At 30.0% G+C, this 5,495-nt stretch overlaps 1 long non-coding RNA gene across 1 annotated transcript; it reads right to left on the reverse strand.

Moving 5' to 3' along the window:
* Window positions 4,091–4,838, reverse strand: LOC104704776. Its single transcript, XR_002032730.1, has 3 exons — window positions 4,764–4,838; window positions 4,473–4,669; window positions 4,091–4,336 (listed from the first exon to the last, which is right to left on the reverse strand). It is a non-coding gene; the product is annotated as an uncharacterized LOC104704776 (long non-coding RNA).

The raw sequence follows: 5,495 nt of genomic DNA on the forward strand, positions 1-5,495 counted from the left end.
TAAAATGATGTTTTTGCCCGTGTAACACCAAATTAATGATATTTTAAATGTATATAAATGTCGACAAAACTAGTCCCGCTATATAACTTCGTCCCGAGATATTTTAACTCGCACTATATTTGTAACATCCGCGAACCAAAATCCCAGTTTAGGGGTTGCATCGGTCGATGCAAGGTTGGTTTTCTGCGGATAAGTTTAAGTTAAACGCTGCGTTTTGGGTTAGGAAAACCCTTAACTCGAGTTTGTCTCATTAGTCGTGTTTAGCCGCTTTTGAGAGAAAAGAAAAGAGAGAAAAAGTTCCCTAAGTGTTCTTGAGTGTTCTTGGTGATTTCTGGTGTTTGGAGGCGTTTCCTGTAAAGATCTGTAGCTGAGATCGTTGTAGGAGCTTCCTAGGAGTGTGTTCTTGCTTGTTTAAGGTTCATAAACTTAGGAACGAAGATCCGGCGAGAAGCTTCGGGATAAAACGATGCTCAGAAAGTGCATCGTTCGATGCACTTTGTACGTCGGTCGATGCAAGTGCGAGGACGAAGTGTAAAACCTAGGATTTTCGTGCTATGTCGAGCATGCATCGGTCGATGCAATGGGAGCGTCGGTTGATGCAAGTGAACCTTGCATCGGTCGATGCATATCATGCGTCGGTCGATACAACCCCAACTGGTGTCGGTCGACGCAGAGTCCTGGTTTGTTATTGTTGATTGTTGATTGTTGGTTGATGGTTAGAGATATCTCTATTGCTTGTGTGTATGACCCAGTAGATGGTAGGATTGCCTTACTGAGTGTTTATAAAATACTCATACATTGCAATTTGTGTTTGTGGTGCAGGTAAAGGCAAAATGTGATCATGGAATCAAGGCAATGAAGAGGAGGATGTTCTAGGTACTCGATTGATTGTTGTCTGGCATTGCTAGGTTGCTAGAGTTGGATCATTAGAAACATTGCTAGGTTGCTGGTTCTATGATTCCTGTTGGTTGATTTTTAGATATTGTTATGTTATAATTATTGGAGTATTATTGGATATTGGTATTGGTTATTTCCGTTGTTGGTTGTGATTGTGGTTAGGTGGATAGTGGATATGAGACCACTAGTTGTAGTTTATTTATTATTTGATTTATTATTTATTTATTTAAAAAAAACGGGTCGGGTCGTTTCAATATCATCTTAATTTTTAATATTTATTGTTTTGTATTATAAATGTTAGATTATGTGATATGTTATTTATTAAGATTTTAACCATATAAGATTGGCGCTCTTATAAAGTTTAAATATTTATAATACTTAGAATTCTTAAAACGGTCGAGTATTTCTCATATTTGAAGTTTCGTAAAAGTTTAAATATATTATTAATATTTTAAAGATCTTCTAACTTTTTAAAAGTTGAAATATTTATAATATTTGAAACTTCACAAACGTTTAAATATTATTAATATTTGAATATTTTATAAAGTTTAACTTTTTAAAAAATATAAATATTTATAATATTTAACTTTTTAAGAGTTTTAAATATTTATAATATTTAACTTTTTAAAAATCATTAAAATAAAGAACCGGAATAAACCAAATAAAAGTTTTTTAAGTTTGAATGCCTGATAAATCAATCTTTCTACTCATTTGTATTATGAATCATTCTAGTCTATTTTATAATATGACTCTGAACCATTGCCCAATTTTTTAGGCGATGTAGGATATTGTTGTACCCGTATTTTTTATTCGTCTATTGAGTAATATATGTCCGTTTAAAAAAAAAATATTACATCATATGCCAAAAAAATCGCAATTTTTATTAACTAAATATATTATAGAATAATTCAAGATAATTTAAATATAAATTCAAATTAAAATGAAAGGGAATCATATATTTATGTTTAAATGAGGTAGAAAGATTTCTATATTTTTTTAAATCTTATCTATAATATTAAAGTCAATGCATTGAATGCTAATTGTTTCCAAAATGATTTTTTTTTGTCAAAAATTGCTGCAAAAATACTAGTATAGATTCTATATTATTCCATTATTGATTTTTAAAAATCTATGAAATCCACGATTATGAACAACAGTTTATGTATTTGATTTTTTTTTTTTTAAGGATTTGAAAGGATTTCTTTAGTTAAAAATATATAAATCTAAATATATTGTTTTAGCTGAGATTTGAATTTTTTTTATAATAAATCATATCAACTTCTCTAAAATAATTAAAATCATATAAAAACTAAAATCACTTAAAACATTTGTTTGAAATTTTGAATACACCTTCCCCCTTAGTTTTGGAGGGTAATGCATTTGATTCAATCATTTACTTAAAGTTTTAAACTATATTCCAAATTAAATTATTTCCAAATGATTTTAAGCTTTTCCATTTCTTGAACTTTTAATTATAAATAGACTAAACCAATAGTCCGTGACAAACAAAAAAAATTGTATAAGTTCTTTTATCTTCTTGTTGTTAATATAATTTAGAAATTATAGTCTTTGGTCATCGTTTACTTATATACTAGATGATCACATCAATTTTTTTTTTCTTTTGAAAAAGTAAATTGTAATTGTTGGAAGGAGGAATCAAACCTCAGACCATAAGGTTAAAAGTCACACATCAATTTATTTTCTTAATCAACTCCATGTTGAACTAGATTAGTACATTTTTCAGTCAAAAATTTTAACATTACAATGAATCAATACTAAGTGATGATGCTGGTCGGTGTTCCTCCTTTCAGGATGATTATTGTTTGGTATGGATGGTTAAATCTGACTATCATAATTGAATATCAAAGCTAAATGTCTAATTATGGATAACATATCTCTCATCACTTTATACACTATTTATTTGTTTTTCTCTGTTGAATTTCATATTATATTGATGCGAAAAATCATTTTCTCGTACTTTATAACGATGGTTTCTTTTATGCCTATATGAGTCGTTGAGTCTTCACCGACAAATACATTCCATCAAAATGCCATTCGATGATGGATCAGCTCTCAACAAAAGTAAGTGATTGACATGTATGTTCAAGATTTGTCTCCTAGTTTCTTATTCTTTCTTTATTTTATTTTCCGTGATGATCAATCATGGTCTTTAGAAGAACTTGATGAAGTTCGAAAATCAGAGGACTCTAAATGAAATAAAACGTAGCAATTTATCTAAGATTTAGAGGAATAACAAATTTAAGTCTTATATTCTCTCTATCATTTTTAATACTTCTATTATTTGCAACAGGAATTTGTTTCTTGAAAATTTTATTAGCCAAAAACATCATCAAATTATCACTAATACCAACAAAACACAAATGACATAACAAAAAACCAAAATTATAATATAATAACACAAAATAAATAACAAGCATCAAAATCGCAAACAAAACATTGCACGTACATAATCACAAGAAAATACAAAACATCAAAATCATAATTCTAAATAAATTTTACACACAAGCACATCGTTTAGAACACAATTCCTTACATAAGCATATATATATAAGTCACGCGCACAAACACATAAAGAGAAGTCTCAAAACATATTTTCTAACAAAAGCTCACACAAACATAATGCTCAACATATTACTAAAACAGATGTAATATCGAAATTTCTTGAATTATTCATTTTCTAGTGGTGACTGCTTCTTCTCTATTTTTCTTTGGATTTTTCCTAGTTGATTTTGTAATTTTATTTATTTACAATATTTAATTGTTAGTTTCTCTATTCATGACTTTCGAATTTTTAGTGTAATGAATCAGTTGTAACTTGTAATTTAACAAATATAAATGAAGTTTCACGAATGTACCTACCTATCTCTCTGTTTTTATTATATACGATTCTTGTCTTTTAAGCTGATAGTTAAAAATTAATTTATTTAACTATGAATGCGTTATGGCCGAAATCCAATCAGTATGGGCCGTATCAAAACAGGCCCACGCAAAAGTCACGACCTAATTTTGGTTTACTGAGTTTTTCTACTTTAGCCGAAGCCCAAAACCACTCATAATTACCATATTATCGAGTAATATTTTCACTGGACTTCTAGGATAAATCTGAACATATTTGTTTTCTGGTTGGATCATTGAAACCAATGAAAAATTTCGTGTCAAGGCACAAAATAAAGACTTTATTTTAAATCCGAAACATACGATATAATTCATAGACTTGGAGATTAATCATCCAAGAAAAAGCTAGCAAACATCATAAACCAAATAAGAGTGTGTTTCTTGGTTCATGTTTTGTTCGAGAAAACACTAATAAAGAAAGACGAACTTAGAAGTTGAAGGAACTCGAATTCCTCCTGCACTCGAACAGCGAATCCATGAAGAAGTGGCATTTTCTTAGATTGTTCCCTTCAACATTCAAACACTGCAATATCATCAAGAAATCAAATACATTAAACAAAGAATTTTGTAAATGATCCAACAATTAATTAAGAAAGACTCCATCAAAAAAGATTATACGTATAGTAATACTAAAAATGATGGGTTTTTGTGAGTCTTACGTCTTGAAATGCATTTTAGCTGATACCGCATGTTTCAGTATAGTCCTTGAATTTATCGTTATCATCCTCGGCAGAAACAATAGCAACTTCTTTAACCTTTTCAGCTGGTACTACTATTTCTTGTCTAACGGTACGAGGACCAAAAATGGCTTCAAAAAATCTGTGTCCCATCATATTTCCAATCCCCCAATTAAAACCTAGTTTTCCCCAAGAAATCAACTAATTAAATTGAAAACAAATAGATCAAATGCAAAAGATAATTCACTTTTATTTAATTTATTAAGACTATACCATCAGCAATGGATGATGACCCAAAGACTCCAGAGTTGGATACAACATGAGTATCTTTTTCAGGAGGAGGTACTTTCTCATCTTCAGTTTTAGCTGAAGATAAAGTAAGCATTAGAGATCATATATAATATTTTGGTTTTCTTCAATGTGACTGAGCAAGTGTTTTGTTTTACCAAGCTTAGGAGACGACTTCTTAGATGACCATTTAGACCATTTTTTTCCAGTTGAATACGATCTACGTCCTGCAATCACAAGGGTAATCGAATTACTTAAGACAAATAACTAGCTACTGTATTAGGATTCAACAGGAATTAGGGTTATGAATTACTTAAGATGAAATAGAACGATTTGAGGAAAGGATATAATAAAAAAAATTATTTGATTGGTTCTTCTGATAGAAAAAAAAAAGATCCGTTTTCTTTGACCGTATTGTTCGTTTAGCCACTTAAAAGTTCCCTTTTTTCTTAAACTTTTTGGATAAGATCACATTATACACATTACACCACATATATATACTCTACTTAGTTTTAACCTAAGGCTTATAAACCATTAAACCCATTAATAGAAATGGGCCTAATAAGTTTACTGATCCAAAAGTCTTTTAAACAAAATATGAGTCTCTCTCTCTCCCTCACGCTTCTTCTTCTCTTCTTCACTTCTTCTCTTCTTCACCTTCGTGACTCTCTCTTCTCAATCTTCAGCTCTTGTTTGCCAATTTGGTGATTAATCGAA

The sequence above is a fragment of the Camelina sativa genome, chromosome 7, assembly GCF_000633955.1.
Source record: "Camelina sativa cultivar DH55 chromosome 7, Cs, whole genome shotgun sequence".
Taxonomy (NCBI): Eukaryota; Viridiplantae; Streptophyta; class Magnoliopsida; order Brassicales; family Brassicaceae; genus Camelina; species Camelina sativa.